This window comes from Pararge aegeria, chromosome 18 (genome assembly GCF_905163445.1).
Source record: "Pararge aegeria chromosome 18, ilParAegt1.1, whole genome shotgun sequence".
Lineage (NCBI taxonomy): Eukaryota > Metazoa > Arthropoda > Insecta > Lepidoptera > Nymphalidae > Pararge > Pararge aegeria.
In genome coordinates, this window is record NC_053197.1 from 4,141,757 (window position 1) to 4,153,930 (window position 12,174).

A 12,174-nucleotide genomic window follows, 5' to 3' on the forward strand; every position below is an offset into this window, starting at 1 on the left:
CTCTTAGACTAATAAATTTATATTAGTCTAAGTCTATTAACATCTTTTTATGCTACACCCTGCTGCGACCCTAAATATAAGTAGATTAAGATAACCTGAAATAAACAAGATATTATTATTATTATTACTAAACAAGATAGAGAAGGAAAGGCAAGAAACAACGCTAGCAATCACTCAAGTCGCGTCAAGTTAAGTTGTACGGATTATATTTTATCTACGTTTCGTAAAATAAAAGATTAGTTTTGAGCTTTTGTGTATTGGTCTATGGTTTATTGCGTGTCTTGGCGAATATGAACGGTATATAACGGTAGATGGCGCAAATATAACTTAGAAAATAGTGTAAATAATTAGTTGCAATTTTTTGTGAAAAACATATATAGATCCTCTCAGTCGAATAATAGAGGTTAGTAACTCAATCTAATCTCTAAACAAAAATAGGCATACACTTACACCTCAGATATAGAACACATTTGAGGTAGAATAAATCTCTACAGTTTGTCGATGGACGGTAAGCAACCCAAATAAATTAAAGAGTCATCAATTCAACAAGACAGGAAATCTCAAGAGCTCTCTTTGTTTAGTTGGACTATATAACAAATTGGCGGGAAACGTAGACACTAGACTCTACGGCGGCAACGGCGGGAAATTTAGATAGAATAGAGCTTATGGCAAAGACGCAGGCGCGTTGCCTTGCCGGTAAAGAAATTCAGACATTTGAAAAAGCCGGCGCCCGGCTGTCATCTGTGTGGTCGTCTCTCAATGCTAAAGTTTTGATTATTATGTGGCCATAATATATCGCGACACTTTACCGTGTTTTGAAAATATATTACGGACTTAGTAAACGGATTTTAAAACTCGATAATGTCATATAGATTGTAAAGTGAAGTGAGAAAAAGCTATTCTGAGCTTCGAATCAAGTTTCTGTGCGGTTTTACAGGTGAGAAATATTTACTTTTTGTATGTTAACTTTAATGTTTCTGTGTAATAAAAAAGTGAGTAATTTAATTCTATTAGGTAACTCTCGTTCCTATTATTTCAGTTTACATTTAATACATTTTCTAAATTTTTTGTTTTTTGCATAGTTTTTCGGCAAAGTAATTCCAATTAGAAACATTCGCAGCGGAAGATATGATTGATATCTGTAATTTAAAGCGTATTGAATTCTAGATAATATCAAGTAAATTGACCCACAATAAGATAAAGGTATAGAGTATAATCGAAATGGTTGCAGATGGTTCGGAGATAGGTATACAATTTCTATATTTTTAAATTACCTACTTTTACAATAACTGTAGCTGCTGTTAGTATAATATATGTAAGTATAAAAATAATTTATAAGTACGTCGTTTGACATAATATAAACTGCCTTAAGCATTAAGCATATGTTATTATGTTAATAATAATTATATTAGGTTATTTCTCAGATCCCGTTTACCCAAGTAGGTAGTGGTAAAATCTAAGGAAAAATTTAACTAGGTACGTCAAAAGCATATTGCGGAATCGGATGGATTTATAGGAAACCTGCTGTTTTAACTAGGTATACAATGAATGGTTTAGAAAGAAAAGTGTTTTTTATTAGAAAGGCAATATTTATATATATATAACTATATTATATTTAAATATACGGAAAACCAGCGTAGCCTTTGGTCCTCTTCTTGTTTGGCTTGAAGTTTGAATGAACCAGTTTAATTTTACACCACAAAATACAGGAACTTAGTAAATAACAAGTTCACGCAATGCATATTACTTGTATTCAGAATATTTCTAGGCAATCAATAGAGTAAAACACAACTCAAGAAGAGAAATAGGAAGCGCATATATCTTAATATATATAAATCTCCTGTCACGATGTTTGTCCGCGATGGACTCCTAAACTACTCAACCGATTTAAAATTAAATTGGTACACCGTGAGCAGTCTGGTCCAACTTAAGAGATAGGATAGCTTAGATCTTTAATTATAGTCGCAATTTTATTTTATTTCAAATTATTTGTCTATAATTAATTGGCAGTCACATGTTATATATATATACTACTATACTCATTTAAAGCTTAGCGATACTGAATACTTTAAAAAAAAAATCAAACGCAGACGAAGTCGCGGGCAACAGCTAGTATATTATATATTACTACCAGTAGGCCACTATGCAAAAAATCGTCGATTTTTTACTCTGTAAAAACAAAAACATATCTTTCACACGGCAACCGTAACTTTCTCCGGGAGAGATAAAGAATCTTATGTAATATTCCAGACTATAATCTATCTCCGTGCCAAAATTGATCTAGAGCCGGTTAGTCATTCAGAAGGGATTGAATAACTGAAACATGGTATAATATTTAATATTAAATATTACAAGATATATAATATTTAATATTAGGTAAATATTATATATCTTGATATTCCGAAAAATAATAAAAATCTTATAGAACAAGTAGACCGTTTAAACCTTAATACTACAGAATTCAGAGGGAATCTGAATTCAGTGCCAAAGATAGACCTACATCTGCTAGGTACAACCTATTCTTAATCTTGGGACAAGGCGGTCAAATAGTTTGGAGACTACTCACATTAAATTATGCATGCCCCTTAAGGCTTTCCTGAAAAATAGTACTAAGTACCTAAGGTATCCGTGAAACTTGAGAAAAAACCCTTGGATATATTAAGTAACTAAAAAAAGTTGTGAAATATTTTATGAGAAACCGTACTGTTTCGGAGAACTACTCGGAAGTTTTGACCATTGAATTAAGATTTTATCGCATCGATGTCCTCAAAGTTAGTTTCAGTTCTTGGGCGAACGTCTTTATTTTGCATATTCTGTAACTTAGTTCTGGGAAGTGCCAGGTTCGATTCCTGGTATAGGCATTTCGGATCAATTGATGTAAGATACTATCATCAATTTCAGCCTATTAATGTGTAGCATATTTCCTATTTCATAGTGTAGAGGCATTTGGGGTTTAGATCCTCCACGCTGCTTCTATTAATGTTGGCGGGTTCAATAATTGCACAGTGATCTAAAGACTACAACTTAATGATACTCAGATCTCTCATCCAAATTTTTACAAATAAAAATTGTAATTTAATTGAACACTCTTCTATGAGAAGCCCATCCATGCCCATCTGTGGGGCTAATGATGTTTCAAAACGTTTGATTGCTATTTCACCTGCTGATAAGTGAAGATGCAGTCTACGATGGTTGCTGGCTAACCTGATGAGGGTATGGCGGTAATTGTTATAAACCCCTATTTCTCTGCTTCTTTGCGGCATCCTACTGTAACGCCAAAACAGTGCCTCATTTTCGGTTGGTAGGGTGCTATCTAGCCACGGTAAAACCCTCCCATAAGACTAGACAAAAAAACCGAACACAGACCGAACGGTCGATATAGTGATTATATAGGAAATAGAAATCATCATCATAACGTATTCCATTCAAGTAGAATTCAGAATAATAACATAGTCAATTCGCTAAAAGCGGTATTCGGTATTACGTTTAAGTTAAACACGGTTTGTTCGCGAGTGTGTTTTAGTACTCCAAACCGGGAATGTTAGCAGCAGTTGCCAATGGAGTCCCAAAGTTATGTTTGACTATTCAACGCGCGAGGCGAGATATCCTAGACGAGGCTTCGTGCATTAACTTTTATTCCACTTCTATCTAGATATGTCCGTTAACGTTAGGGCGGATTTTTGGGGGCTTCCTACATTAAATTCATAACTTTTAATTTGCTTTTTTGTACAGTCGCGATAAGACTGATAAAAAGGGCGTATATAAATTTCGGCATTGGCGGTATGAGAACCGTAGCTTAGTGGTATAGCTCTCAGATCGCAATTACAATCTTTATTTTATAAATCTATTATTTATACAATCTATCCGAAATTACTATATGTATTTTAAAAATATTCCAATTAAATTTTTTCGATTCCATCTTTTTAGTTCTTTAATGAATTAAATTAAGATAGCAGATATAGACTCAGTATAGTTTTTATTTTTTAATTCGTAAATCGGAGAAGTAACTAAAATGTAGTAAATCAAATGATTAACTAAATTTTAGTTACGTCTCCGATTGCCATAAATTATCTTGTGGCGCGCATATTAGACCTACTGGTTTGCCGGTCTGTCTTAGGTGCCATGACTTGTCAAGGACATCTTTATGTTTTTCATTCAAATAACATTAAATATACCTGAAAATAAGACACATAAAGGTGGTGGAATTGAAAAGGTCATTTTGTTGGTTTCATTGAATAGAGATATCTGCCTACTCGATCCTATGGGATACTTCATTATTTTAGTAAGGATGGTTTGGGGTAAGCAGTTCTAGGGATAAGACCACATTTGCGCATTAATTCTTTTGTGTTTTTAGTTGTTTAATTTTGTGTAATAGTGTAGTAATAGATATCTTTGTGTATTTTAGGCATAATGTAGGGTTCAAATGCTAGCGTCTTAATCTTGGATCATTGAGTTGGTTTTATCTGCTACTATCTAGCTCTGGTAATGCTAAAACGTATCGTCCAAGTTGTCGAGAGTAGGAAAGAATTTGCGAGAACTCGGAGAGTCTTAGAGCTCCATCATCACATACTGTTTCTCTTCACCCCACCTGCTAGTAGGCTAGGAAAATATCTTGAGCGTGATAGCAACTAACCATCAAGGTGGAAAAGGCTCACAGATAAACAAAAGATCGTGAGTTGTCCACGCACAATCGCACCTGAGCATGGTGCAAGGTTTGAAGCTTTTCTGTTGTGATGTACCTACTGCTATTCAGGATGCAAAGTTTCTTGCCAGTAGTTTTTCTTTAAGCGTCCATAACGGAAAATTAAGGACACGATCTGAGGATGATCTTAATTCGCAGATTTATTTCACACCCTATTAGCGACTAAACTCGACATTATTGCACGTCGAAGACATGACAACATATGGTTAAGATGCACATGTTTACGTCGTAAGCTCGTAGGCGCGAAAAGCCTGCGATATTATTACCAACTAACCATAGAGTTAGAAAAATCTCACAGATAAATAAAGATTTTGAATTGTCCATGAATGATCGAGCCGGAAAATCTTGAAATCTTACACGTTTGCACTTTTTCCGGCGTGAAGTACCGTCTTACCTTTTTGAGAATGTTAAGTTTCTGGCCAGCTCTTAGGAGATTAACCATCAAGTAAGAAGACAAGAAAGGGACGAGAAGAAAGGGGTTCAAAGACAAATAAAAGATTGTAAGTTGCTCATGTATGATCTAGCCGGAAAGGCTTCAAATCTAGCACGTTTGATGTATTTCCGGCGTGAAGTACTGCTTCACTTTATTCAGTATGCCAAGTTTCTTGTCAGCTGTTTTTCTCTAAATGTCCATAACGGAATATTAAGGGCGCGATCTAAAAAAGATCTAGATTTTCAGCTTTAATTCACACCCCATTAGAGACTCAACTCGACATTACTGAATGTTGAATGGTCATTAGGTTTAACATACAAATGCTGACGTCACCCGGTCATTATTGTGGGCGCGAGATGCTTGAGCGTGAAATTATTAGCATCTAACCATCAAGTTGAAAAAGGCTCAAAGACATAAAAGATTTTTAGCCGGAAAAGCTTCAAATCTTGCACGTTTGAAGTTTTTCAGGCGTGAACTACTGCTGACTTTATTGAGAATGCTAAGTTTCTAGCCAGCTGTTTTTCTCTAAATGTTCAAACCAAGATATTCAGGCACGATCTAATAACGATTTTCAGCTTTAATTGGCCAATTGGCGACTCAACTCGACATTACTGTACGTTGAAGGCACACATCATTAGGTTAACATACAAATGCTGACGTCACCCCGTCATGCTCGTAGGCGCGAAAAGCTTGAGCGCGATATAATTAGCAGCTAACCATCAAGTTGGAAAGGGCTCGCAAACAAACAAAATATCGTGAGTTGTGTGCTTAACCTGATTAAAAACTTGTTTGCACAGTCCGTTGTTAAGTTTGGAATTTGGTAGTAAGCAGTATTTAATTTTCTAGATACTAGCTCATGATCAAAACCGGAACTGACAGCTCTACGAGGCAGGGGGTTCATACAACGCCAATAGGTATCCTTACTCAGGGCAGTTCTCCAAACTTTTTGCCCGCTGTAGTAAACTTAAATAGAATGTAAATTTCTTAAATGAAAAATCCAATACCCAAAAATTTTGGTCCTGTTCAAAGAATCTGACACAACACCTCGTGATCCGTAGTCCTAACCAGTGGACTAACGCCGCGGGGCAGTCCGCAGAAGTGAGTAAAATTAAGTGTAGCTGAGTAATTTTGTAGCTTACGATACACGTTGACCTCGATTGTGCTAGAGATTACGGCATTTGCAAATATCTAATGGCAAGGTGTAGGTTGTTGAGGTCGGCTGACCGACGAAGGATACTTTGCGTCATAATGTTTACAGTCTAGAACCTATATCTTAGACTCGGGCCTTATTAATGCTGTGTTTTCTCACGCTCTGACATTTAAATAGTAATTTTATTTAAAGCTAACTATTCCGACGTTATGTCACGTTTATAAATATGAAAACGCCTGCTTTATATGAGGAAAAAAACTAAGGATAAAATGTAATTTTAAATCTTAATTTTTTGCATAGAAGATTAATCCTTACAAAAATAAAATAGTAATTTTAATATCATAAAGACCATCTTAAATAGATGATAAACCTTGCGCATTATAGTATGTTCTTAAGTCGCATGGTCGAGGCGAAACGTGAGTCGAGAGTACTTTTTTTACGACAATACACACATCGCCATCTAGCCTTAAAGGTTATGGTTACTAAGATTACTGATGAATATTTTTATTAATAACATACATTATCTGTATAAACACCCAGACATTGAAAACATTATTTTTTATCACACAGACATTTTCCAGTTGTGTGGTGTGTTTCCCACGGTCGGACTCAGAAAACAGGGTAGCTGCCCACTCTGCCAGTCGGCCGCCATTGCTGAAGATCTGTATGGTGTGGAAAAAATTGAAGAAATTTTAAATAACACCATACAGATGCTCCTGCTTATCGCGGAGCATAGCAGATTAAGCTTATATTTCGTCGTCGGGCAGAAATAGTTCCTAAAGATTTACCGGAGATGGCAATCGAACATGCTAACCACCAGACCAACGAGGCAGTAGTGCCCAGCAGTGGGAAATTAAATAACCTAACGATGCTGACGATAATGATCCCTTAACCGCGTTTAATTAAGCGGCCATTAATGGAAAAGCGTTCGTTAATTATTTTCTAGTAGAACTTAATTACTAACTGAATTCATCTCGTTAAGTGCAATAATAAGGCGAAAAACAAACAAAATATTTGCCACAAACTATGAGTGTGCCACCGCGATAAGAATTAAAAAGTATTATGCAATTAAATGCACCCATTCATTGCACCGCAGCGGGAATTTTAATTAAAAGTGTCCGTTATGGAACAAACTAGAGTTTTTCACGTAAATATTCTCAGAAAATGACCGGACTGAACTATCCATGTCTAAAATCCTAGAATGCAGTTTTCATTTTTTAACAATCAACGTAACGGTTCATTAGATGTACGTAACGATTGGAACGATATTAAGTCTGATTTATCGTTAGGAGTAGCTTTTAAGTGGCCAGCGAGGATATTACGCTGGAATTACATACATATGTTACACTAAACAAAATAGTGAAATAAATATGATGACCACTTGAGCATGATCAAAGATAGATATAGGTCTCACTTTCTTAACATATGAGATTAACGTAAAGCTGAATAATTTCGAATGATGACTCAAATAGCTCTACTTCTTTTGAAACGTCAGGTCTTAGTCTGGAGAGGCTTAAAGGACAATACCGGTGAAGTGTTCTCTCCTGCGGAAATCTTTCTTCCCTATAAGGTAGCTCACCTCCACTTGGCCAAGGCCATCCGCAGAACATCTCAGCAACACATATAGTAATAAATTAAATAGATAGTCGTGATTTTCCTTAAAAGTTGATTAGTCTTGCCTTTTAGCACGACGGCCTCGTAACAAAGCTTATTTTACGACAAATAGAATTCCTAGCTAAGTCAGCGGTATAAGAGAATAGAACTGCACATTTTTTATTTCTGGCAAATATACTATTAGAAAAGAACTTTTTCTTTTCCAACAATGAAGGAAAAGTCTATGTCAGCGAGAAAAACTACTCCAGAAGTTCCGAGCCAGTGAAGACAGCTGGTAATTACTTTGGTTTGAAATTCGTTTCCAGATAATTACTACAGACCTAAGCTACGGACTAAATAATATTATCGTCTTTCTACCGCGTTTTAAAGTTTATTAGATTTTTATAATAAGACAAATCCATCAGTGCTCTATCAAAGAATTTTGTCATACATATCTACATTGTGTTATCCTCAGTTTTATCAGTTACAGAGATATCTTCAATGTATCTGACTGATGCACTCTTTCAGTGCTGTTTGCTTTTAGTCATTTCTATGCATTGACGGCAGATCCTTGATTAGTCTCGATTGAAGTCAGGCGACGGCTTTGTTATATCGCCTTGTCTTTTCCAGCATTTTTCTGGAAATGCTCTTGTCTTTTGCAATCATCTTAATCATCCTGTCAGCCGATATAGGTATGTATTTTGTAGGATTTTAATTCCTTTGTTTAACTATTTCTTATTGCTACGCCCTGACAGTGCCTCATGACTATGGATGCAAGTAAATAAATAAATAAAGTGATAAATAAATAATTCAACATGCAAGTATTCAGATATTAAGTAGTGCAGTTAGTCGTAAAAATATGTATCTAAAAATATAAAGATAGTACGGAGTTCTGTGACCAAATCCTACCATAGAAATGCGCACCTACGCCCCACGAAGAATTATTCCTTTAGATAATAAGTTCATACATTCTAAGCCACCTTTGTAAATAGCCTTATTACATCGCTGATGTAGCGCAACAAATCTGGGTCAGAATAAGCACATACCGGGAAAATGCTAAGGAGAAAAGGTCCGTAAGAGGCGAGGGCGACACTGATTTGTTTTAGAGAACACTTCACAAAGGTCCTCGCTCAAAGGTCATATCCTATGCTTTTGTTACGGAATGCTTGGGACTTCAAGTGGCCCGATTTTTGGGATCTAATTTGTTCAAGTCACGTCCCTCACGTACTAAAACGATGTGAAGACTGGTTAGGTACAATAAAGGGAAATTGAAATTTTCGGAATCGACAATATGATGCATGTTCAACGCGCTTCGAAATGGGACGAGAATACATTTTAAAGGGCGTATTTTTAAGTGCAACAGAATCTTATTTAAATTAAGATTATATTGTTTACGTTCTTTTAGCGATTGCGTTATCAATTTGATACGGTATATTGAATTTATAATTTGATGTTGCCCGGTACGTCGTCTTGTTTGTTTTTATTTGTCAAGCATCCCGTAGTCAAAGTTTATTTGTGAGATGTGTGGCATTCAATTTAGGTGTAGTTCTACAGATGTTTTAAGTTTTAATATAATGAGTATTTTTACAGAACTTTTGTATGTATAAATAAATAATGAGTATTTTTAAAGAACTTTTTCAATAAAGCGTATCTCTAAAAAGAACTGTTTTTAGGTGTAGTCCTTTAATTTTTAAACTTGCGATAAAAAGTATTTTACTACTATATGAATAATTTTTATGATAAAACTATTTATATTATGTATTATATGCATGAGAATTAATACTGCGATACTAATGTAACCCGCTTTTATTTCTACCGGCGTTCTAATACATTTTTGGACACAAAAGCTACTATTGCGATTTAACTATGATAGTTAAATACCGCGGACTTTTTTGTAGCTAATAATGAGTACTTCGTAATCATGTAATGTGTATATAATTTGTGTATCATCGATAGTTTTTTTTAGTTTCTAGGCACGCAAAGTAAATGTAGGCAAAATTTAAAAACTTAAGGTTATATTATTCATTTTTTTTTAAAGATATCGAATTTTATTTAATTTTTTTAATTATATCCTATGTTTCTTCGTGACGTGAACCTTTCATTAAAATACACATATACTGAACCTTTGTGAACGTGAACCTTTCATTAAAATACACACATACACACATACATACACAATCACTGAATAAAATCAGTCCAGTAGGTACTCTCGCAGCCTATTCGCTACAAACAAACAAACAAAAAATATTAGGATAGAAGTATAGATTAAAAATGAAAAGGAGAAGGGATAAAGAAAAAGTTCTGGTTTCCGACTATTTTAAAATGCATTTGTATTATTCATCAAGTTCAAGAATATATTATTTTATTATTCAATTAGATTAACATGATAAATAATACTAATAATTCAAAGTTAGCTAGTCTCAAACAGAGAGTGTTTCGGCATTATTTCGATTTTTAATAATTATCTCTTAAACAAACGCTCTGCGAACTTAATTCATTTGGACTCTCAATTATATAAACTTTTATACAAGTACTAGCTTTATATCGTTCACTGAGCGCGTCCAGGGTGGATACGGAAAAAAAATACACTTGGCGTGTATTTATTCACCTATAAGCGTGAACATTTTAACGTGTTTAAACTTCGTCTGCCGTATTCCAACAGTATTTCGGTAGTAATATTCAATAAAATTAAATCCAACCAAAAACTTTATGTAAAAAACAAGTCTCGATGGAGCTGCTTATTTATCTCTATAAAGTAATGAAATTCAGACAAAGTCGTGCGAAGTCTTAAGGTTCCTTACTGCGATTTTTAATTGCTATAGTTAATGTTGTGTGACTTGGCCGTTGAAGGGTACACAAGGGTACAGAACCAAGTGCTCGATGACACCATTGCACCAATCTGTCGACAGAACCGCTACCCATTGACGGTGGAAAGTTGCCACTTGGAAAGCTGCGTATTTCAAAAATACTTATGTTTATGTTTATGTATAGGCAAGCTTCAAACAAACAGTATAAAAAAAATTGCCTGCATATTATAAATACTTATAATATGCAGATAAATACCCAGTCTCTTAAAACTTTTATGTTAATCACACAAACATTTTCCAGTAGTGGGAATCGAACCCTCAGGCCTCAGAAAGCAGGATGACTCGGCGGTTCGGAACGATGGTGATGACAATTTGTATTTTTTTTTATGGAATCATATTTGTTTTATAAACCTACGTTTAGAAATTCTGTATAAAATCATTAATGGTTAAAGAAGTAGGTGCAAACTTGCTTTAATTATAATGAAAAGTTAAATGCCTCGCCGTCACGAAATTGAAAATTTGATTGATTGATAAAATATTATATAACAAGGTAAGGTCTTAGTGCTGGCGACGTTTATGGGAGAGAATTTTGAGGTAGAATATTTTTTTTTGTACTTGTTTAATATGCGAAATATATTATAGCTGGAGATTGAAGATGAGTTTTCCTCTTTTAGTTGAATTTTTGTATAATTTTATATCGTTTAGAAATATATATTTTTAAATGTTGTGCTGGCTCCAAGTATTTTGAGATAAATCCAAGAAGAAGAAGTAACAGATGATATATTACCACCATCTACTTTCTATTGTTTTTCAAAATGCTTATTCTATAAATGTTTTTAAACAATTTAAATAAAGGTCGCTGAATGGAGATTTATCATAACTTAATAGATTCAAGATTTCACTTCGTTATTTTCTCCCTTTTTTACTTAATCTTGTCGCTTTTTTCCGTTTATCATCAATCTTGTGAAAGACCCTAAGAATATTATCGGAGTTTGAAATATTAAGTAAAAAGTTTCAATCGAGAAATGGCTTATCTTGAAAGCTTAAAGTGTTGTTTACTCTAACACTAGCTTAGGTTGGTTTTGCACATTGCCAGTAGCGGGCACAGGTTTAAATTTATCATAGACCAGGGTAGTAAATTTTAATATGCAAAATAGTATAACGTGGAAAAATTGTGGAGTCTGGAATGGAGTTATAAAAAAGTGTAGGAGAGGCAGTGCTTTTTTGCTTGCACGGAGTGCACGCCATTGCCCATTGTAAGCTGGGTCACGGATGTATGCAAAATCGTTCTAAGGCCTAACCATAGGGCGGCGAGTTGATATACTTCTAGAGTAATTATAATGACACTGCAATAGCATGGTAACCTTGGCCTTCTTTTTCTCGATGACTTATTTCGCATGTTATTCATTTAGTCTTGATAGTTATGTTGGCACCAAGGATCACTGCAGTTCAAATTTATTGTTTTAAATACATTTTTACTTGTGATATA

General features: G+C 34.6%; 1 protein-coding gene across 1 annotated transcript in view; it reads left to right on the forward strand.

Moving 5' to 3' along the window:
* The first annotated feature begins 650 nt into the window (after positions 1 to 650).
* Positions 651 to 12,174, forward strand: part of LOC120631486 (connectin-like) — a 113,889-nt gene continuing 102,365 nt past the window's right edge. Inside the window, exon 1 of the mRNA XM_039901096.1 lies at positions 651 to 937. The gene's annotated coding sequence lies outside the window, so the exon portion shown is untranslated. The remainder of the gene's footprint in view (positions 938 to 12,174) is intronic.